This window comes from Cygnus atratus, chromosome 24 (assembly GCF_013377495.2).
Source record: "Cygnus atratus isolate AKBS03 ecotype Queensland, Australia chromosome 24, CAtr_DNAZoo_HiC_assembly, whole genome shotgun sequence".
Classification (NCBI taxonomy): Eukaryota; Metazoa; Chordata; class Aves; order Anseriformes; family Anatidae; genus Cygnus; species Cygnus atratus.
Window position 1 is genome coordinate 950895 of NC_066385.1, and position 24260 is coordinate 975154.

The following is a 24260-nucleotide window of genomic DNA, read 5'->3' on the forward strand; positions in this document are numbered from 1 at the left end:
CTAAAACCTATCCAGGCATCTCCTAGCGGGTGGCTCGCTGTCTTCTGCGACCAGCGTTTCATCTAGGGGCACTGGAAAGCATCTCAAATAAAGGACCATTTCCCTGCAGAGCCAGGAAAAGACACTTCATAAATTACAGCATAGTGGAGTTTGCAGAAAAACATGCACTTGCTTGTTTTGCAGGATTTTTTTTTTTTAAATAAAAAATAGCTGCCTGGTTGTTTTGTCTTTCTTGTGCACAAAAATACACATGTGAGAAGTGTTTAAACAGGAGAAAAATTGGCTTCCTTTAGGAAAAATGGCATTTAGAATATTTAGGCTTAGAAAACATGTTAAAGCATGATGCTTTCCAGGCTGCCACGTTTCCACAAGAGCTCATCACAGCAGCAATGCTCCAGCCTCAGCGTGTTTGCAGGGTGTGAGAACATCCTGGGTCCCCAAGGTTTTGCAACTCAACCCGTGCAGCCACAGAGCTCCCCCCAGTTACCGACCCACTGGTCTCCCCCCATGCTTGCAGGAGCCCCCAGCTGGGCTCCAAACCCCCGTCCAGGTCCACACGCTGCAGGTAGCATCCAGGAACACACCAGCATAGCCAAGCAGCTCCTTAATACGTGCAGCCCAATGCTTTGTGACACTTCCCTCGAGACCTTCGCGCTGTTTACAAATTCTGAGGAACACCTCAAGTCACTCCTGGCATGGACTTATGATTCATTTTAAAGAAAAATGGGACAGAGCATGTGGGTCTGTGTTTAATGTGAAAAGGGATTTGGAAATGAGAAGTCAACTAGCATGAAAGATTGCAGGGCAAACGTAAAAGCAGCAAAGCTTGGGGGTGGTCTCAAATATCCGTATAATAGGGTATGCGTAAGGCAAAAAAACACTCGGGGTTGTAAGGTTTAGTAACGCAGCTCATTTTTACCCGATCAACAACATAATTGTAATTTTCTGGAGCAAATTGCCTCTAACTCCCTTTTCTGAAGGGGAGAGCAGCACAAAGGGGACACGGGCTGGGGCAGCGCTGCTGAGCCCACCCATCCCCAAGCCCCAGCTGCGTGGGTGGCTGGGTGTTGCCCACTGCCCCCACAGCCCCTAGCAGCTCAGGGGCAGCCACAGCACCCTCTGGGGGCTCCACACCTTGCAGAAGTTTCTGCAGAGACCAGCAGGAGGGGAGGGACGGGGAAGGGGTGTGTGCTGTGCCAGCACCTGCTGGGGAGGCACAAGGACCTACGGGCACGAAGCAGGCAGTAGCAGGACAGGAAAATCTTTGATGTGAAAGATGCAGAAAACAGCAGGCTGTCTGAGAAGGCTGCCCACAAACCAGGCTTCCCCAGTCTGCCCGGCAGCGTGGAAAACTAAAGAAAACTCCTCACTGCTCCATCAGGAGCTCTGGCATAGCACATTTTGAACTAATCTCAGTACAATTTCCTTCTATAAAACTAAGCCCTACCTTCTGTTTCAGCACTTAGAGCACAAACACAAATTATTTTTCAAGACTGAGAAGAAAAAATACTTGAAGATGAAAGGCTCACAGAGGTACGCAGGACTGCATTGCCATTCTGTAGCAGCATTCCTTGTTCCACTTAAAGCAGAAGATACCACGCTTTAATTCCTACAGATTAGCATAAAGAGAGGCAGCGAGCACATCTCTGCACAGGCTCATCACTGGGCTCCATCTCCTCTGCCTCACAGGGGTGATTTCCTCCAGTGCCATCAGCCTGCACACCAGCTCCAAATGGAGAACGTTATCCAGGCATGGGGGGTGTCTGTTCATCTTTTTTAGCCTTTGGGAAGTAAAAGACTTTTGATAAGAAGAAAATGTAATAGCTGTCATGTTTTGGACATGAATCAAGCAATAAATACCAACACAAAGATTAATGCTCAGGTTGGGATGGAAATATTTCCATCCTAGAATCAAAACAAAGGGAGGAAACGATAACTGCAGCAGAGCGTAACCCTTCTCAGACCAGGAGATACGTTACTATGCAACCAGAGCCATAAAAGCCAGGAGCCCCAGCACCCGTCAGGACTGCAGATGCCCCAGGCCAGCCCGGGACAGGCTCACAGCTTGCGCTCAGTCCAGGCTGGTGTCGAGGCAGAGCTCAGGAGCTCGTCGCAGAGGCTGCTGTATTGGCACCACAGCAACCAGAGAGATGGAAAAGTAGCAGGGGAAAGTGAGGAAGGTTTTCTTCAGGCTGTGCGCAGGGGGGGCAGCAAACCAGCCCTGTAGAGCAGGGAGACGGGAAGGCTGGAGGATGTTTTGCCTCTGATCTAGGTTTCTGTTGTGAACAGCCTTCAGTTTTTCTATGCATTAGCTCCTCATTTACCTAATGAGGATCCTTCTCCCCTCTGCCCTGCCCACCGAGGTAGGGCAAGCTAATTAGCAGAATAACCTTTCCCAACACATCTGCTCAAAGCCTCAGACTTGAGTTGTGCTTGGATTGCAACCACAGGAGGAGCTTCCCCCTCTTGCTTTCACAGCAGGGAGATTCCAGTGCTAACTGATTATTTAATTCTTGGATGCCCCTGTACTAACAAACGTTCCCTCCCAGCAGAGGGAATCATGATGCAAGCACCCCATTCCTTCGGCATGGGCAGTTCCAGGTGCTAAACCAAGCACACCTCTGACTGACTACAAAGCAGCCCCTCGAACTAACAGGAGCACCACGGACACAAAGCAGCGCTCACATACACCAGCTCCCAAACACATCCCCTGCCAAATGGAATAGGTAGAAGAACATGAGAAAACCCTCAGGAAACTACACCAAGTAACAGAAACACAGAAAAAAGACTACTCACATGCCAGGCAGGCAGCAAGCCCCCTTCCACCATCCTCTCTCCAACACCTGCCCAGGGCTGCCCCTGCTGCATCTTTATCCCCTCTGGGGCAGCAAGTGGAACCACCAAACCCACTCAGCTCCCACTGCCTCCTTAAAGCCCAATTGGAGGCTCACTGCCAGCAGCTGTGAGCCTTCTGGCCATTAGGAAAGGTGTTCATCGTTTTAACCTGTTCCTGCCCAACATTTTGCGGGGTTTCACCCCTGCTTGCCCCAAATCTGACTGTTCAGCAGCGATCAATGCCCACAGCCCAAGCTCAGCAGCCTGGTGAGCCCTCCGCAGAGCAGGGCAGGTCGTGGCTGAGGCTCTGGGGCTGGCCCTGCCTCGGGGCTGGGGCTCATGGGGGGCCCATAGGGCCAGACATGGGTGGTCTGTGCACCCCCCGCACCCCGTCTGCATCCTCACCTCCAGCGGTGCCTCCGTGTGAGGCTGCCTGCGGTGAGCCCCCGGCGCTGGGGAGCCGAGCGAACGGCTGCTCGGAGGTGGGCTGGGCACCTCAGAGCCAGACACTGGCTCCAGGTCTTCTTTGGTACGCAGAAAAAAGGCAGATAGTTTGAAAGGCTCAGCCATTATCCTTCAGGACAATAACACAATAATTAAAAACACCCTACGCAGTCCATTTTCCTTCTAGACCTTGGAAGAATATAATAGGCAGGAGAACAATTACCAGGACCCTTTTCTTCTAGCCCCAAAAGAGCCTCACGACTGACAGAGACTTGAAAGCTTAGAGCTGTGCTCTCAGGGAGAAGACGAAACGCTGCTCAGAATATAGATTTGGCGCCAGATGGGAATTACAGCCCTGATCCATCCTCCTCTGTCACTGGAGTCTGTGTTGCTCTGTGGGCTAAATGGAAGTGAATACAGCTACTTTCCCTGTCTTGGGGGAAAAAATGACATTCCATTTTGTCTCCAAAAAATACACATTATTTAACTTATAAAATATTTAATCTACGTAATTAATCCTCTCATGACAGCGCTTTGCACATTTTTGCTGGCAATCCATACTTTGAATGGCCTATAGTTATAGCTAACTTTGTTTCCTTTTTCTCATGAAATTAATCAAAGGCTTGTATTCTAAATTATTCAGGAACTGAACGAAGCCTGCTTTCTGTGGCTTGCAGCAAGAAAACTCCTATTTCTTTCCCGTGCCAGCAGAATGGCAATGCAACTTTTCCAGGGGGAGCACCACGAGCAGAGCTGTGCCACGCCGTGCGCTGCCCGCTGCAGCAAGCCCCCAGGTCCCAGGGGCAGCCGAGGCTGAGCGACTGCTGGACACGGCCTCACACGGGTCCTCTGCCTTGTGGAGAGAGCAGCAGCTCCAAATCCCCGAGGTTCCCATGTACTGGTCAAGTGGAAGCGGCCTTTTGCAGAAGCCGAGCCCCTGCAGCTCCCAGGTGCCACCCGCCAGCGCACCGAGCTCTCCAGCAGACAGTTTGGGTGCCTCACACCTAGCATCTTCCATCAAGAGCTTGAAAGGCAGTTTCTTCACGCAGACCACAAGAAAGCAGATCTCCCACAAATCTCCTGCCCAATTTGGAGCCCTGAACACCCCGCAAAGCCTGCACCTGCAGGGCTCCAGGGCTGGCGAGCCCACACCTCTCGCTTGACCTGCCCCGTGCCAGCGTGCCGGCCACTTCTGCCGTTGTCCCCTTCAGCTCGTGTCACACCATCTGTTTGTGTGATTTCAAAGGGTTTGATTTGCATTTGGTCCCCTCTGGTGCTGGTGTTCCTAAAGCTGGCCGGAGCCTCGTCTCCCACCGCAGCTGAGCTGCAGGAGAAACCTGATCAGAGGCTTGGCGAGGTTTTGAAGTCCTTTATCAACACTTGCTCTTCTCAGCTCCTGGATGTGCATAAGGCTCTTGCTGGATTCAGAGTTCAGCCCCTTTGAAGTTTTCACCTCCAGGGCTTATTTTTTCAGCAGAAAATTCTCAATATCACTTGTGGAGGAGCCATATGGAGAGTCTCACTGCAAGGGAGACACACTTACTGTTTCGCTAAGGAAGAGCTGCATATGAATTTCCTGAGATCCTTTTATTTTTCTTATCTGAAATTCTTTCTTCTTTCTGTGAGCAGCCCCCACCGGCAGCCACCCAGGAGCCTGCTGTCTCCTCAGGCTCTTGCCCAGCACCACGCAGGATTTAGCGACTCCGCTGAGTGCCAGCAACGAGCTGCAGTTCCGCGGCGGGGCCCTGGCAGGAGCTTTCTGCAAGATGCAGAACATCACCGCTCCCCCATGCAGGCTCCCAGGAAGCTCCAGACCTCGCAGCCTCTGTCCCCTCCTGCCTGGCTAATCCTGTTCTCCGGGAAATCAATTGTGAGCACTCAGTACAGAAAGGAGACCCAAAGGGGGTTGGCAGTTCATTAACTGTGCCCAAGAAAATGTCCTTGCCTGCCCTTAACCTTCAGGCTTTAGTTTGGAAGTCAGTATTTGTTACCAAACATCATTGGCAAGTTGATAGAAAACTCTATTTTCTGGCTGCTGCACTGCCCAGTGGGCTGTCAGCTGCTGGCACTTCAAGAAATGCATCCCAGAGCACACCTGACTCGACTCCCATCAAGAAAAGGGGCAGGGGTTTGTTAGAAAGCATTCCCAGCAAGCAGCTAGATGTAACAGCGACAAATCCTGTAAGAAAACCTGAGGAGTAAACAGAAAGCATTAGTCATGGCGTCAGGAGCCAGCAGCTGTGTTGGCAGAATACAGTGAAATTTCAGTCTCCTGTATTGTTAATGAGCTCAAAAATTCATAGACAAAAAAAAAACATATACATTTTAAAGCAACCCCATAAAATGAAGCATATTCTCCTGCACAGAGTTCAGTGTAAACCGAACAGCTTTGCATGGCACTGTTTTAATGCATCAAAGCATTCGGTGCTGTGGTACAGATACAGGAAGTCTGTTAATGATGAAGCAAACATCGTGAGCATCATTGTTAATCAGGTTCTACGGATTTATGAAACAAATATACATGCCTATCTTGTTTAATATTATTTTCCAGTTGGAACCTTATTTTAATACAGATACCCTGAAATTATACCATTCATAAATAATGCAAGCAATAAAACCTCTCCCTTACCCCCTAGCACATACAAATGCAACATTACATGTGGATTTACAAAAAAATGGTAGAACTTTGGGTTTAAAACCGAAAGCAAGTAAAAGATGCCAACTACCATGAGACCTGGTGGCAATCCGAGGAAGACACTCAGCTTCCAGGCTCCGAATCACAAACAAGCATTTCTTTTTTAGGTGAGAAGCCATGCCCTCATTTTTGTGCTTGGAGCTATATCACAGGGTCATGTTTGGCTTTGGGCACGCGACATGGCCAGCAGGGTGCGGGTGCTGAAGGAAGCTTTACCTGCTTGGAGCACGGAGCTCTGATGGCACCAAGTGAAACAGCACGTGCCAGGGAAGATCCAGAGCTCCTGATCCTAAGACACAAGTGGAATACCTGACCTGGCTTCACATCCGAGCCCATCAGGAACGATCCCCACTGCTGAGCACTGATAAGACTCCCAGCTCTCCGAGCTCTGGCTTTTAGCAGCTACATCTGCAGGGAGGCTCATGGAAGTTATCCCCCCCTGCTTTGCCCTCTGAGTTTTCTTGGGTTTCAGAAAGCTCCCAGGTCACCAGCGAGATGCTCGTGGACAACAGGGGCCCAGGAGCTGCTTGCGGGGATGCTCCGCATGGAGGGGGCTGGAGGCTCAGGCACTGCGGCTGCTCTGGCTGGGCGAGGATCCGCTTGTGCTTCAACTCATTTGCTATGCATCTTCTACATAATTCATACCTCAGAGATTGCTGAAAATCAGGACCAATAAATAAGGCAGTAAAATTTGTATTTTTGGTCTGGTTATTGCAAGGCAAAACACATCTAAAAGAAAAGCATCATGCCCCTCTTTGTTGGATTTGGTAAAAATCTAACCACAGGCAGAATTGTGTTTCCAACCAGTAAAAGACAATTGCCTTTTTCCGTTCAAATTTTTGGAAGAACTGATGTGTCTTTTGTGCTCAGAAAGCTGGGACTAGTTTTAATGAGATTGGGAGAAGGAAAGAAAAGAATCTATGACCTGTGGGGCCTTTTGCAGGCTCAGAACAAACAGACTCAGAGACGGCACAGGCAGAAATGCCAATTAGGTTCCCTACAGTCTTATCTCCTGCCTGGGTTCTTCCCCTGCTGCACGTTTTCCAGTAGTTTCTAGTAATTTCTCCAGGCAGCTTTCAGTGTCTTGAGCACAAGCAAAACACCGCAGCATACCCAGGTGCTTGCACACCCGAGCATCCCCAGCTCTGCCTGCCAGTGGCTGCCCACCTGCCTGTGTCCCTGCCTCTGCCCCTTTTGGCCTGCTCGCTTTCTTCCCAGCGCTGGCAGACCCCAAGTGCCCGTTACACGCGTGAGTGTGTGTGTGAATGTCCACGTGCACAGGACTGTGTGCATGTGCTGCCCCCAGCCCTGCCCTGCTCAGCCTGGCAGCTCAGAGCAGCGCTGCAGGGCGGGCGGCAGGCTGGCGCGGGGCTGCGGGGGATTTGAGCCCGCTGCGCAGGAGAGCGATGCTGACAAAACACAGTCATCACGCGGGCTGAGCCGGCTCCGCCAGCAAACAAGGGAAGAAAATAGGCTCAGTGGCTCAGATAAACCCCAGAGCCTGCATTTGAATTTACAACGAGCTGCTCAGCGGAGCTCAATCTGTCAAGCACCATGTCCCATTAAGATGAAAATGTGAAGGTCTCAGCAGAGCAGACAGACAACCTCTCGCTCTCTTCTCTTAGAGGATGCTTGTGAGGCTGGTGCCCAGGCTGCTCCCAGCAGGACAGTTCATATCCCAAACATTTCCCCAACAGAGGCCACTGCTTAACTGGCTGCATACTCCTTTCTTGTTTGCATGTTCATTCCTTGTTTTTCTATTAATTCCTGGCTCACCAGACCTGTACATGCCTGTGCCCCAACGCTCCTTGCCCGCAGTGTGATGCTCGGTGCAGGGTGTGTGGGGTGAAGCCCTCACGTTCCCAGTGAAATACGTGGGCAGGAGTGGGTCTGCTGCTTCCCACCCGTGTAACCAGGCAAAGGGGGCACACCTGGGCCACATCCATCCTCGCTGTGCAGGACACTCGGACCTTTGGGTTCACCCACAGCAGCCCTTTGAGTCCCATCTCTCTCTCCCCCGACTGTTGCTTTGTTGCTGTTGGAAAATCCTAAGTGAATGCAGCTCTCTGCCACATACAGGAAAAAAAAAAAAAACACACTTTGCTGTTTCCTGTCCTTGTTATAGGAAGCAAATGCCTCATGTTCTCCCCTGCTCAGGTGCATGTTGTAGAGATAACACTTTGCGGAGCTGCCTTGCTGTAGTTCAGAGGTGCCACTGGAGACAGATCCTGTGGCAAGCTGTGTTTAGCTCAAGTTTTGACTTTGAAAAGGATGCCTGTCCCTGTGTGATGAGCCAGAAGACCTGTGCTCTCTTTCTGCAAGCCCACAAACCCTTCCTGCTGCCCACCCAGGCGTGGTGGGGATGTGCTCCTCACCCCTCCCTTGCCGTGTGTTTTGGCTACTGCAAGCAGTGAATATTTGCAAAGCATTGCGTGTTTGTTGAAATATTCTCTCTGGATCAAAGCTCGGTATTTCTTGGCTTCTCCACTCTTTCTGAGCTGCCTTCTGCTCACTGTTACATTATTGCCTTCCCTTCCTAGGTTGTTAGTAGGACTGAGCAGCTTTTGTTTATTGGTTGGGTTTCCTATTCCCTACAGCCCACTGAAGTGCCTCGGCCTCTCTCATACCTTTCCCTTTGCCTCTCCACAAATGAGTCTCAATGCAGCGGGAATGGAGGAAACCAGCAATTTCTCTTTCTTGGCATTAGATTTACTGGAGTCTAAAAACACCCACAAACTATCTTTATGGGAAAAGCTTTGACGCTGTGTTCTGAAAAGAACCTGAAAAGCCAGGTTCCATGGAAAGAAGAAATAAACAAACAACCCCACCTTGTTCTCGTTCTGCTTTCAGAACTCAGGAGACAACTGTTCTGGTTGGCACAGGAGAGGTCCACAGTGCTGTGCTGCTTTCTGGGGCAAAATCCCTGCGCTCGGGTCCCTGAGGCACCAAGCAAGGGCTTCCCCTTGGTGCGGGGCCACCTGGGAGCAGCACCCGGGGCAGTGGGGCCCAAGGGTGCCCAGGAGCCATCGTGGTGCTGCCACCGGAGCCCAGCTGCAGAGGGACGGCCCCGCGCTGCTGCCTTGCTTTTCTGGGGAAAAATGAAGTGGCCTTGCCAGCAGCCGCCAGTTCTTATTGAATTCAGAATCAATAGTGCATCAAGTGGCTTGGGATGTTATTAATCAGAAAATTGGCATGAAGGACCAGGAGGTAATAACGCTGCAGCGAGCCCGCTCTTTTCTTGTGGAGTAGCTGTGCGTGGGCCTGGGCAGTGCTCGGGGCCTGCCCCTCAGCTGCCGGGCAGACAAGGCAAACCACTGCCTGCTGGCACTATAAAAGCCAGCTGCTCCCAGTTATTTTCCTGTCATTGTGATTGCAACCTGCGGCAAAATATTGTATTGCATTTCCTCAACCTCAGAAGAAAGCATGTAAAAGTTGGAGGAAAAGAGGGAGCAGATATTTTTGGGTCAAAACCACTGTAAAAAAATACGGAGCATCCTGCCAGCCCTGTAAACAGCATGCAGTGGCTTCTCCCAGTTCCTTCACTGAAGCCAGACCACAGCCAACAACTCTTTCACCTTCTGGCTGCTGCCGAGGTCTCACCAGGTGGCACAGCGGGTGGCAGCAGCCTGTTGTTGAAGCCGCCCAAAAACTCGTCCCGTGCCAGCAGCAGCTCGAGGCGCAGTATGCCCGGGATGGCCCCCTCAGCCTGCCTGCTCCACGCACCCGAAGACCCGACGCAGAGAAATCTCATGGCCACACGTGGACATAAGCTGCCTTGTGCAGCACCCATGTGCCACCTCTGCCCTGCTCCCCAAGGCACAGCAGCATTTCCAGCAGGCAAGTGAGGTGTGCTCAGTGTCAGGGCTTATTATACACAGGCCTGCAACAGATAAGACACTCAGCTCTTAGAAGTTTTTCCATGATCTATTTTCAAAGATCTGAAACCTTTTCAGTTTTTTTCTGTCTTACTTTTTTTTTTTTAAATCTCTGCTTGCAGTACCTGTTCAGGGTCAACAGATTTAGTAGCGTCTCTATAAAAATAACAGAATTTCTAAGCCTCTGAATTCATGCCGTACACAGTGTACCACAAAAAGGAAAATAACTTGAAAAGTATTAGAGCATGCTTTAATAAGCTCAGGTCTCCTGCCTGTGACCCCGAAAGCATGTTTACCTTTGGGCTTATCTTGAGCAATCGTTATTCCACCACTACCTTAGGATAAGTACGAATGCACGAATTTACAGCTGCAAATCCCATTTGACTGCATGTAATCTAATGGTTTACCATGGCAAAGAGGTTTGAAATTCTGCACCTGTCCTGCTTCTGCAAAGATGGGATTATGTTCTTATATAATTATTGTATCTTTGTTTCTAATTGGATTTCCAATACCATTTATTTTATGATGTGGCTAACCTGGACGTAACTTCTGAGTGAATTTATTAATCCTAATGATTTATTAAATTTGTGACAAATAAACAGATATGGGAATGGCGACAAACATACTATTGCACCCACTGAAGGGAGTGTTGGTTATATAAATGATGAAATTTTTCCCCAAATCATCTCTCCAGCTCTCACATATCTCCCCATAGCCCTAGGGAGTTAGTCTGTCACCAAAGGACCTTCGAATTATCGAAGCACTGCTTTCCTGCAGCCTTCCTGTCCTCCTGTGGCAACCTCTGGTGGCCTCACAGGCTCTCCCTGGTTCCCAGCAGAACGTTGCCTCCCTCCTGGAGGTTTCCTCTCCGTGACGGCCACAAGGCTGCAAGTGGTGAGAGCTGAGACCCGTAGCTCAGCACTGTGTGGCTGGAGACACTCCCTGGATATTGTGCTGCCATTTCTGGGAAAAATTGGACAAATCACTGGGAACAAACATTTGGTAATTTAGCACATATTGTAAAATGGGGTCACGACAATACCTGATTCTGGGAAGTGATAAGCACAGGCACTTCTGTCGGAGAAAACCACAGGAAAAGCTAGTCAGGACTGGGGCTTTTGCTGTATTCCCAGCTAAGATCCCTCTTGCCATTCTGCTTCTTATTTAAGCTACATGTCTCTTTAATTTATTGCAGCTTGATTTGCCATCAGCTCATGGCCTGGCACTTTGAAGGTGTAGGCTGACATTATAAAAGAAACTAAGTGGTTCAAACTAATTGCTGAAATAGAGGGCTTTCAGTTCGATGTAGAAAACATTCACAAAACTATGAAAAATGTGCGCGTCGAGGTATAATTACACAGCAACAGATGGGATGTTTGTGTAGCTCAACTGTCAGAAGAGGGGCAAGTGGTACAACATGGGAGCTTTTAGCCTGGATCTGTAGCAAACAACCTGTCGGTTATCAAATGTGCAGTGTATGTGCATTCTGTGTGAAATTGCTTATTCCACACGTTGCTCAGTTTGCTCATGGATACGGTAACTGTGCATTGCATTACAGCACCAAATGATACCTGCAGCTGGGTGTTTGTAAAATAGTAATGAGTAAACCTCAAAAAATACAAAGTTTGTGCTTCCAAATCTCCCAAAGTAGTAGCTTTTTACAGATGAGAAAGCAGAAAATTAAACGTTGTGTAATATCCAATACCTGTCAGGGAAAGTCACAGCTCGGGAAGAGAAAGTGGTGCTGCAAGCCAGGGGTTGTGCATGGGAGGGACGTGCACCTCTGGTTTCTGGTCCCCACACTCAACCTGGAATACCTAGAAAGAAGGAAAAAAAATGACCTTTCTGGCAACTATGGGATGGTAGTCGGATCCCCGTTCAACTTCCTTCACTGCTGCGTTACAAATAGATTCATGTTAAACCTAGCAGTTTATTGGTGTTCTCACTTAAACAAGCCATTCTGCCGCCTGGCCACACTGATGTCTGCCAGCATGGGCACCTCGGCAGAGTGCGATGAGAGCAGAGATGAGCCAGGAAGAGGGGCAGCACCATGGAGAAGCGGCAGAAAACACCGCTTCTAATAATTAGCTTCTCCCCTACCTTCCTTTCCTTTTCTCTGCCAGTCAGATCTGTTCCTCTCCGTTGCAGGGAGAGCCCTTCCTTCTCAGCAGAGGAGAGCCTTGGCCATCTGTCCTGATGGGAACGGCCTTGCCAGCAGCCCGGGACCCCCGGCGACCTGTCCAGCCGCCGGGCACTCAACACAAGCATCCAGCACAGAAAGCAGCATCACCAAGAGCCTGCATCAGGCAGAAGGGGGTGGATTTCCTACCTTTAACATTCAAGCCACCAAGCTAACGCAGTGGGCATTTGGGGCATTAACTTTTGGGTATTCTACAATAAAAGCTCAGTACAAGAGTTCTACCTACTCTGTAAAGCTATAGACATTTGTAAAGCTATAGACATTTGTAATTAAAATGTGTGATCTTTTCAAATGCATGACATAGTTTTTTAGGCAAATGCGTATTCTCCAGTTTGTAGGCTGTTCTCATTTTAAGCTTATACTGGCAGATCAAGCACACGGCAGTGAAGCTCTGTGATCAGTGCTACGGAAATTTCAGATGCTTTAGATCTTTTGGCTTCACTCAGGTTTATTTATTTATTCATGATGATATCTTCTCCTGGCAAGCTCTTGACCCTCCTTTTTCATGGCTTGCAGCAAAACTTCATCAACAATGACTGCTTTTACTTAAAAATCTCACCATCGAGTGGTATCAAGATCAAACTCTTCTTGGATTTACATCTCTCTGTGGACTGTGATTTTCTCTCTGCTGCTGCATTATGTGATTTTTCATATTGCTTCCAAGAAATGGGGCTGTTATGTGGTCAGACTTACAGCTCCGCTGCATGTCTGAGAGTAAATTCCTCATCACTGCTCCTGCTGTGACCTCTTCCTCTGTTTTGTTTTTTTTCAATCAAGCAAGTGCAGGCATCCTTCTTTTAACATAGATCTAGAGGCCATAAACAGAAATTGTCAGAGGCTGTCGTCCCCACAATGGGAATTGGCATGTAAAATATATTTTTAAAATGTTAGCAATTTGATTCAATTGTCAAATGCCCTAGATAGGAAACAAATCCAACTTCTTGTCCCTTTCCATGTCTCAAAGCACACTGCTGAGCCTGGCTTCAACATGGGAGGAGCGGTGCCCACAAACAGGCCCCCGGTCCCACCCCAGGGAAGGAGGCAGGGAGTGGTGCAGGAGAGCACAGAAAAAACTCAGAGATGCTATGATACAAGATACAGCAAACCCAGCCTTGCGCTAAAGAGCCGCATGTTTTACAGCAGTTATCCTGCTCTATTCCCTACTATTTACTGCCTCAGTATCTGATCACCGTGCAGCAGCGTACTGAAGGTGCACTTAGCATCCTCACGGATGTCATCTGTAGCAATACACAGCCAGAGAAGCCAAGAAGGGAAGAGCACTGCATTCTGCACAGCACCTGCCCTGCTTCCTGCCTGGCCTGCACGTATTTTATGCATAGGAATTTCTGACAACCACAAAAAATAGGAGTTTCAGTTTAATCCAAAATATAGCTGTGTCTCCTAGCATCAAATGGGACATTGCTTCACTATCAGTGCTCTGGTGAACAAGCAACACTTCTTACTGCTTTCTTCCTGAGTGTTTCCCATGCAAACACTGACCTGCTTCAAACCTGCTGAGGTAATAAAACAGCTCCAGAATCATGTTACGGAGAGGTCTGCTTGCCTGTTACTTACCTGCCTGGAAGGAGCCCTGTAATCAAACCCGTTGCCCACCTGGCCAACAGAGACCCCGACAAGCCGATGCTTCCAGTGCCGCGGTGGTTCCTTGCCAGGCGGGTGGGGGCAAGGGGCCGGGGCTGCTGGGCTGGACCACCGGGATGCTCTGCTCCTCTCTGGCTCACGGGCACCTTCTGCAGGTGTGGGGGCTCCCCGACAGCAGCCCCAGCTGGCAAAACCTTCACACAGGAGATCCAGGAGTTGTGCTCTAGTCTACGGGTACGTTTTTCCACAGGATTTTCACCCAGGCCTGTTTGGGGAAGATTAGCAGTGGCACCAAGTCAACAATGAGTTTAATCTCATTATGAACATTCATTTGTTCATATTCTGTGACAGTTTTCCTTGGAGTCTCAGTACCGCTGTGGCCTCAGCAGGCCAGAGCTGGGCTATTTCCCTGCAGTACTTCTGGCTCTAAACGCATGGAAACAACTGTGGGGGAAACTCTACCATTCAGCAAGTTTATGGGCAATGCAATTTATTTTATGATCAAATTACACCAGGGTAATGCTGCCTTTTGCATCAGACAATTCAGTTCTAGTAATTGCTACCCTGGGGGTCTCTTCTCTTCTCTGTAGGCCCAGCCCATTTATAACACTAATGGTAGCAATGTGTGAGCAGAGGGAGGATAATAGACCTTAAATAGCAGCAACATCTTGCTGGAGGAAAGAGAGGGCTTTGTCTTTATATTTCCAAGACTTGTTGAGCTTTATGAGGGGCATGCCTCTCAGGGAGATATTAAACAACACAAAAAGTTGATGCCATGTGAACTGATTAGATCAGACTGTTTTCTTGGTGTGCCTTCACAAGCTGTGCTGCTTAAAGATGTGTTCTGCTTCCAGACATGAACACCCAGTACCTCCAATAGCCTCTGCACAGAGTAGTATGGCTGTGCATGTGTATACAGCCACCACCAAAAAATAGAAGTCTGCATGTGTTTAGGTTTCTAAGAACTGAGGAAAACCTGCAAACAAATTGAAAAAAAACAGTGTTTGCCTTGTGAAATGTAGTCAATTGATTTTCCAAATGCACCAAGTACAAAAGGCTAAAGTACTCTGCTGGGTGAAAATTCTGAATATTTCCAAAACAAAACAGGCAGACATCCCAAGCTGAATCTTGTTATATGGAATAATCTCTTTGTTTGCCTGTGGTAAGCAATAAGACCACCCTAAGTCCCTCAGATGTCTGTACATATTCTATTTTTATGACAGTTATGAAATTGGAAATGAAAATTCTTCATTCTTATACAGTTCTTGATGCCTGTTCCCCAGCTGGCCCTCATTCCTTGTGACTTCTGCTGCAACGTCCCTTATGATCTTAACTGAGCGCTGCGGGATGCATCAAGTTTGTTACTACATGAGGCAGAAACAGGACCGCATCTCTGACAGCCCATTTGCTCTTTTGTACCTCTCTCCCCTCCTTCCTTTTACTTGCTATTGTATTAGCCACCAACTCAGACTACGGTTTTGCTCCCTGTAACAAAGGACAATGGACCATGATTCAAATGAGATAAGGCTTTGGATTGCCTCTTTTTTGGTACATTTAACAAAATACTTGTGTATAAAACTAAGCTCTCCTCTCAAGCAATACAGTGAGATGAGCATAGCTCAGCATTTCTTTTTGACTTACAGATGCGAAGAGCTGAAATATCAAAGAAACATTGTTAGAAATGAAAATATTTTCACAGCCTTCCTTGAGTTTTTTTTTTTTTAAAGGTGAAAATAACTGTGGGATTTGAGCATGGTATAGCTAAACTATTGGATGCTTGTAATTAATTGAAAGGAATACAAAAGTCGCTTGAAAATCCATGTAAGCATTCATTATCATGAGATCGCTAAGTCTTAAACTCCATTTAGATTTGTAATTCTCAAGAAGGCTGTGATGCATCAGACCAAGGGCTGAATTCAGCCAGGGCTGGGGAAGCTGAACAACCAGCTCTGGGGCCCAGGGACTGCTGCATGCTCTGTGTTGGCTTGGTTACACCACCCGCTGGGGCTCAGCCTGCGTCCGAACACAGACAAACAGGGGAGCAGCGTCATCGGGCTCGGCCAGTACCAGCACCTGCTCTTGTTCTGAGAAGTCTGCAAATCCCATACCTCCTGATGTCTCTGGCCACCCTGGCGCTGCACCCGGGGCAGCAGGGACAGCGCTGGCTGCAGCTCCCTGGCAGTGTGGTCTGGTCTGTCCCTGGCCATCACGCGAGCAGCGGGCGCAGCGAAGCTGCCGGGGTCACCGCACACCAGGGCCAGCACAGGTCACCGGCTGGGAAGATTTCCTGAGACAGTCTCGTGGAGACAGCTTTAGTGTCTAATTAATACCATCCTCAGGAGAAAAAGCACTGAGCTAGATGCCAAGGTTTCTGGCTACAGAAACAGGATGAATAAGAGCTGTCAAATTCATGTAATCAGGGAGGACAGAAATGAAAACTGTGCTGGGTGGAAGGAGTCAACAATAGCTTGGCCTGAACAGCATTTAACTCCCAAGAATGAGATACTCAGATCTGTACACCAAGGCAGGAAATGTCTGTCTCCTGCAACGCGCCACAGTCAGCTCTGGGCTGGACCCACAGCGTCAGTGCCCAGGGCTGAGTTCATGCAGGGGGGATGCAGGTCTGAGTGCTGTGTCCATGTGTCCGAGCATCCTACCTGTGCCAATTTCTGCTGCTGAACAGGTTGTCAGCAATAGTGTCAACCTCTCTGTCCTTACCTTTCCATACTTCTGAAACGAAGGTGACTTTTGCCTTCCTCAGATGCAATCAGAGCGCTTGGGTGTCAATGCCTCTGTGGTGCTGCAAGGTGAAGGTCAGAGCCTTGGCTGCGCCGCTGCGTGCAGCACCGACTTCAGCGCAGATTGATGCCAGTGGATGGAGCAGGGAGGGCTATCTGTCTAGGCTGACGTCTGTCAATGGAAAAGAATCTGAACAAATGACACGGCATAATGTATTTTGAAGCAATGTCCTCTATTTTGGGGAAAGTCACACTGCAAGCTATGCTGGAAGCAAGTCTTGATCTATTTAAATTGTTTTGCTGTGGGTTTAAAAAGCACAGGAATTTTGGAGAAGGAGGGGCAAGAGCAAGCTTTCAACCATTGTATAATTTCCACAGCCCCTAGGATCCCAACACCCTTGCAGAATTTGTAGAGTCAAGCACTAAAGGTCATTTTCTCAGTGCTACAAGGTAAGAAAAGCAGTGAGAGGAACCCTGGAGAGTACCAGGATGACTGCGAGGATGCTGGGGGAGCTCCCAAGGCGCCCATGCTGCCACTGGGCACCTCTCACTCTGGAGAGCTGGGCTGTAGCAGCCTTTGAACTGTGAGTTAGGTGTGCTCCAAGAAGAAATTACTGACTCATTTTTGCCAAATGACTTTCTGTCCCCACCCTTGGAAAGCAGCAGGTAGGCAGCAGCAGTAAATACACTGTGGGCTCACAGAGAAGCCTGTCTCCCAGCCAAAGGCATCCTCAGAAGCCTTTGCCTCACCTCTCCTGGGCTTGTATTTTGCTCCCTGCAGCCAAGGCAGTTCCAGTACCAACGCCTTGTGTTCGGTGAGCTCCCATCTGCCTGCCCACTCGTCCTTCCCTGACCAGCCTTATTTCACTCTACCTTTTACGTGTTCTTTCATCTGGGCTGTTTTCCAGCCCTTCCTGCTTTGATCTGGCCTGTTAATGTCAATAAGCTATTTTTGGAAGCACCACTCCAGATGCCTTCAGATCTTTTCTGCTGTCTGCAGCACAGCGTGCACATGGCCGTGGGTTTCAGATGAAGCAGAAGCTGCAGCTCCAGCACCACACAGCTCCAGCACTGCACATCTCCAGCAGCGCATGGCTCCAGCATCGCGCCGGCAGCTTGGCACGCACGGTGGCTAGTCCTGGGCTGCTGCGTGCCCCTATGCTGCAACGTGACAAAGAGCCGCTGCTGGCCACAGACAGCCTCGCTGCAATTTATTGATTTACTTTTAACACTTCGTTCCTCAGCAATAATATAAATCAGTAAGAGGAAGAGAGGAAGAGGAAACAGCTCCCAGCAATGCTGAACGGGCTCCTGGTGTTTGTGTGCTGCAACCTTGGCTTTAACCAGCAAGGTTACAGCCTGGATGAGTTGCATTAGTAACTCGTAGCTCCTGTTTTTTCCCTTTATTCTTAAAATAGCTTAAAGTGGTTGACGTTTCTCTGACATCCCTGGGTGAGCTCCAGGGATGCACTGAAACCACTGTCCTCTGGTGAGGACGCGAGTGGAGAAGCTCCTGGTCGCAGCCGTTTCCAGCACCTGACAAGAGGGCATCCTGTGCTCAGCACAGCACTTCTCTCGAGAGGACAGCAGAACGAAAGGCAGGCAGTCTTTAAAACAGGGTCCCTTCCTTGGCAAGCGACCACAGAGGAGGGTTAGCTGAGGTAGGGTACGGCCTCAGCACGCCCACAGACTGGGCACCCGAGGAGAAACGCTCCTCTGGAATAATGATGGCCATGGAGCAAAGGCCCCTTGCAGGATGCGCAGCCCCAGCCATGGCCGATGGAGCTGCCCAGACCCCCAGAAGGGAGGGAAAGGACCAGAGGCACCTGCGGGAGAGCTAATGGGGATGTATTAAGAATTCAGGTGTCCCAGTTAAGAAAAGAAAAAAAGCTTTGAATGATCGTCTCCCAGGCTTAAGAGACCACGAATAGCATAAAGGAAAATAAAAAGGAGCAGAAAATGGGTACCTGCTGAAACAAACAGGCTGTGCTTTCCTGGCTGACAGCTCCCATTTACTGTCACGTGCATAGACCCGCATACTTCTCAGAGAATTATATTGATCCCCAATCTTATGCGTCTCTCTCATTTTTCTCCTCCTTTCTGTTAAACAGTCATACCTGATAAATCTCTCTTCTATTTGGAGCTATACCCTGACGCTCACACACACGGATCCTCTTGTGCCTTTAAGCACAACTGCTTCAGTGTTTCTGTGTGCTCAAGTACACGTACTTGGTCTCGTTTCCTCAAGCTTAACGAGATTCCCTGCATAAAATGTCAGTCTACTTATGAAGATGGAGCTAAATATATATCTAATACCTGCCTGAGCTCCTGAGCACTTGGAAATATGGCTTTTGAGGTGCCTAGTCCTTTCTAAAGCGTTTGGAAAGCACAACCCCTCTGCTTTTCATTTCTGCCAGCCCTCGTCTGACAGCCTGTCTGCCAGCCGCTTGAACTGTTTTTGTACCAAGCACGTTTATCTTCCGCAGACAAGCCAGAATAATCATAATTTGCAAAGGTTTCTTTCAGTCTGCACCTCCTATATACCTGCAAGGGTGGATGCGAGAAGTGGGACATTAATCTCAGCCTTTTGTGCCTTTTATCCTCAAGTGAAATGAATGTGGAAACATTTTCATTGGCGTTTGCTTATTCCTACAGTTTTGTGTCTCAGGTAATGGGGGTTTCTGATTTCAGGAGCTCAAGCAGCCTGAAACCTGCCAGGTCTTAAATTTATTATTGATTCCTTGTACTGTCTCCAGGGACAGCGGCAAAACAGCCAGGTTCAAAACCTCTCTTTATGATGCATGACATTTTCAGCACAGGCTGCTGATTGAAAAGGATTTCAGTTATAGCAATTATTCAACCACAAACATGCTGATATTTAAGTAATAATCTGCTTTACCATAAAGTCCTCTAATCCCTAACGATGGGGACATTCGATATGTCATCTCAGCACTGTGCCTTATTGGCTTCATTACTATATAAACAAAATGAAGTCAAAGATGAGCTGGGTGGGGAAAAAGAGTGCTGAATGGGGAATGGAAAAGAAGGAACATCTGAAGGGGATAAACATCCCAGTGTTTTTGGGTACCTTCACCCCTGTTCGCTCTCAGGCAGCCCCCAACATCAGCTTTGGCCACGTTCAACATCTGCCATCACAACGTAATGCAGGCGGTGGTAAAACATCCTGAGTTGTCTCACTGCAGAGGAACAAGGACAGAGAGAAGTCAAAATAAGAGCTGAAACTGGCAGAGGAGTGCAAGAAGCACCATTACAGACTGTTAAGCACCTTTCAGTATTTCAATGAGCATTTGGATTTTGCAATGAATGTTTTCTATTGTGCTACAAGGCCTTTTAATGGCTGTACTGACATTGAGACACATGTTCGCAGGGGAAACCACTTTCTGGAAAATAGGGCCCTATCTGAGCAACTTCTACTCGTAACAAATGAATCTGATCAGAGAACTTTTTCTCCTCTTTCATCCTGGGAGAAGGAGGATGAAAAAAGGGTTAAAATGAGGAGTAAGGCCAGGTGCTGAGGAAGTGCCGCTTCGCACAGGGGCTTCGGGAGGGGATCTGAACTGTCCATTTCTCAGTCAGCACATTGAGAAAAAGCAAAGAGGAAGGTTTGATTGTGCAGATTTTTATCCCATTTCAATTTAAAGAGGAGCATGGGTCCTTGCACATTTTTTCTTACTGCACTAACGTACCTCCACTTTTCCATCACTTTCCATTTGTTTCTTCCTCCTCCAGTTGGCTGCAAAGAGACAGATCCTCATATTTACACCCACATTGGTATGCAGAAATAAATACCAGGATTGGTGTTGCTCTCTAAAATATGACCAGGGAACACACTGTAATCTCTATTAACAGTGGTGAATTGCAGGTTTTATAGATTGAAGCAATGTGAATGCTTTATAATTGCCTTTCATACAAGGATGAACACAAAGCTGTAGTCTCACCACAATGTATTTATTTATCCTGGGTTACATTTGACTTGGAAATGCCACACTGCTTGTTAAATGATTAACAGCTAATGAAATTTTCCAGCCAACTTCTCTAAAAATGCTGCATGGGGAAATAAAAACATCTTTTTTGCACTTTTCCTTTTGCCACATGCTTCTGCCTCACACAGTAAGGGCAAGAGTTATGATTTCTTTCTGCTTTTTACTTTAAAAACAATCACAAGCTTTTGTCGACATTACATGGACCCGATCATTTCCATCGGTTTGGATGGCACAGACAACAGCTCCCATCAGCGGTGCTGCTCTCAGCCTCCTAAGACCACTGCTCACCTGTTTGCATCTCGCGTGTCTCAGCGATGTGGACGGGCGAAGGCAGGAAGTGCTGCAAACAACCTGATGACAAGGTGTGCTTCGGGGCTTTCCTGCCCTTCTCCATCTTTGGCTGAACAACTTTCCACTGGCAACAGTTTCAACCTGCAATACTGGTATGCAGAAGAAGAGATTATGCACATCATTCTCTCTCTCTTTTTTTTTTGCCTGCACCAGCACTGTTGTTCTTCACACCCAGTATGGGGACATATGGTTTAAAATGCAGTAATCTTTTTTTAATATACCTGGAATATGCTTCAAGTCAAATGGAAATACAAAATTTACTTCTACTGCCACCAAAGATTATTTTAGCAAATTATTCAGTTTTATTAAGCACATAAAGACCTACAAAGTTGGTCTTTTAATGTACTTACATAGCCATAAACTTACGTTGCTGAAATAATTGCATTTTAATGATTTTTTTTTATCTTCACATAATTTGTATATTTAACAATCGCACCAATAGAACAAGAAATGATCACTGTAGAAGCTTTCTGATGAAAGCTCCCTAATTCCCTGTTACATGCTCCTAATGGTTCCTGTGAAATAATCTCGCCGGCATGAAGTCCAGACTGGGTATGTTACAGAACAGATGCTTTGGTGCTTGGGCACCAGGTTTGAAATGTCCAGGCTACTCCAGAAATACGGGCTCAGTCCTGTCTGGCCTATCTACGCTTCTGAAAACCTTCTCTGAGGGGGGGGGTGAGCCCTGGGGGCAGCCAACGACAGGACCCAGCGCTGAAGGAGAGGTTTGCCCTGTCCTTACGGGACTGGTGCTCCTCCCAAGCAAACCGCTGAGAAACTGTCTTCATTACATTTTGCCTCTTGGGTAGCGATACATTGCAGTGTTTTAAACAGTCTAATTAAACCTTTAATTTCGATTTAATAACAGTTATACAGATATTAATTAGCAAAGAAGTGCTGTTTATGACCAGCATATAGGATACTGCCATGCAATGCACATGGAAGACCTATGCAACACATGGTTAATTGAGTTCTCGGCTGAGCATTCCCTGCAATAGTTTCTGGTTATTTAGTGAGATCAGTATTACAAGTTATTAAACCCAGTTAATAATTAGTTTAAGTGGACATTAATTAGCATTAACTAATAATCAGATTTTTACTACACCCACTTGCTTATCCAGAGACCTTCTCCTGTTTAATGATACAGAAATGAAAGCCAGATGAATTAGTAATATTTACAGTTTATTGAAAAGAATTGCCCAAGTCAGACAGAATAAATTAGCTGGTAATTCCAGAAAAGTCAAATGCATAATTGTCATACCATAGGGTATCTGGTCCTCTATCCAGTTCTTTGCTCCTCCTGCTGCTGTTGGACCCTGCACAAGCTCTTCCCTCTGCCTGGGAAATCACTAATGCTGCTGCCTGCCCTGACTGCTAATGAGTTGCAATCAGCACCCTCAGAGAGGCAAATTTCATCCAAAAGGGGCAGCGAGGGGTCTGGGCATCACGCAACGCTCCCCGGGGCCCTTCTGTGGGGCCGAAGTCCAAGCTGAGAAAAAAAGAAAAAAAGAGCAGGACCTGTAAGGGCACAGGGAGCTGTGAGCACATTCTCAGGTTCTGCTGATTTATTTATTTTTTAAGTAATTGAGGTCAATAGGACTCAGATTCCACTGAGCATGTGCTTCGGTGGAGATAGGAGTCAGGCCTCCATCTTCTGCCTGCCTCAGGAGAGAAGTTTTACAAAGTCTGTGACTGCTGGGAGCCTCTCTCTGCTGCACGCTGCTATTGTAAGAGTGGTGGCACCCTGCTCATCAGAAAGCACCATAAATCTATTAGATTCTAATTGTAAATGCAAATAAAATGATTAAACCCCTTATACAAGAAACATCAAGAGCTCAGTTCTACATACAGCATTTCTGTGTTGTGATTTCAAAGTCCACATTTTGGGGTTTGTGTTTTTTTTTTTTCTTTCTTCAGCAAACTACAATGTTTTATCATGTTGAGCATATCCACTGTTAACATATTATGCATGCATTTAATTTGTGCTTTTTCAATTTTGACCACTTATGGAGTGAAGCCCAGGTCTCTGCAGTCCCCGCTTTGTCTCGTTGCATGTAGAGAAACAAGGCTGTAGCACAACGTGTTACGGAAGTTTCTCCTTTCTGCTTCAGGAATGAATTATGTTGCAGAAAGCTATATTTGGAGCTCTCAGGCACTGCTTGCCATTCCACGTCTTTTGATGTTTTATACGTTTGTCTGAGCTGCCTGTCTACTGCTTGAGCTGGCTTGAAGTTATCAAAGTTTGATCATTTTTCAAGTATGAAAACAATTTCTCCAGCCCCTCCTCTTCCACAGGTTCTTTAAAATGCAGTCAAACTGCAGAGACAACCACAGGTATCCCTCCTTTCCTTTCCACATAATGAGCCTCTCTGTGCTGAGTATTGTTTAATCAGGTATTAGCTCTTGACTGCCTCACGACCCAGGCACGGCAGATGAAAGCCAAAGCCCTGTTAGTATTTACACGAGGGAGGGCTGGCGATGATCACGCATTGAATTTCTGAAGCCCGTTTCATCCGGGGAGCTCCGACTGCCCGGCCACTACCTGCGCAGCCTCGCGGGTCCCTGGGGGCTGCCGTGGCCGCTGGGAAGCGATGGAGCACGGTGCTGGGGCTGGGCAAAGCACCCTCGTGGTCATGACGCCGGGCTGCCGGCACGTGGCTCAAACACCACGGTACGCAGAGGTGCCAGAGGTCGGCGCAGCAGTCAGTGCAGTCTCCTCCTGGCCTTTGCCAGAAGAAATCTTTAAATACGTATACTTGCGCAGAGAAAAGGGATGATTTCCTTTGCCATGGGTTGCTTAATTTCTTGTATTCCTCAGTCTCTCGTGTGATTGTTAGTTGCTTGATCCAAGTAAATTAAAACTAGTTGAAGCAATTTAGCCATAGAGAACTTAAGTGTAAGCACCCACCCAGAATGGCACAGAGCAGAAACGGCACGGAGTAGGAAAACCCAGGTTTCAACACAGACTTGGACTAATTCTGAACACCCTTGTTCCAGGGTGAAAGGGACTGACGACAGTGAAAGTAGCTTGATACCTCAAGTACAAGTGAGCAGAGCTGAGCCTGTCACGCCCTACACTCACCTCCACAGACCTTGGCTTCACCCCTCTCAGGACGTTCGGCACACACTGATTCTGTTCTTACCCGTTTCCTATGTAATTCTGCTTAAAGCAGGTTGGCCTAGAAACAGGCAGAAGATGGGGAGAATGTCGTCTGATGTAAGATCTAGCACACTGTGGGCAAAAATGAATTTTCATCATTTCTTAATAAAGATCAGTGATTTTGATACCACTGATGACATGCATTCCCAGAACATTTGATTAATGAGACCATTTCTAAGAAGAAATAATAAGCCCGTGGCAGAAATGTGACAGGAACAGAGAGATCTGTCTGTACTCCTCTCCTCTTTCATAAAAGGCCCCAACTGTAAAGAAATTCCTACAGGTTGTAAATAAAAGCGCGCTCGCTTCCCCCGCGTCCCTCGCCCCCTCCGCAAGCTGCTCGCGTCATTAGGAAT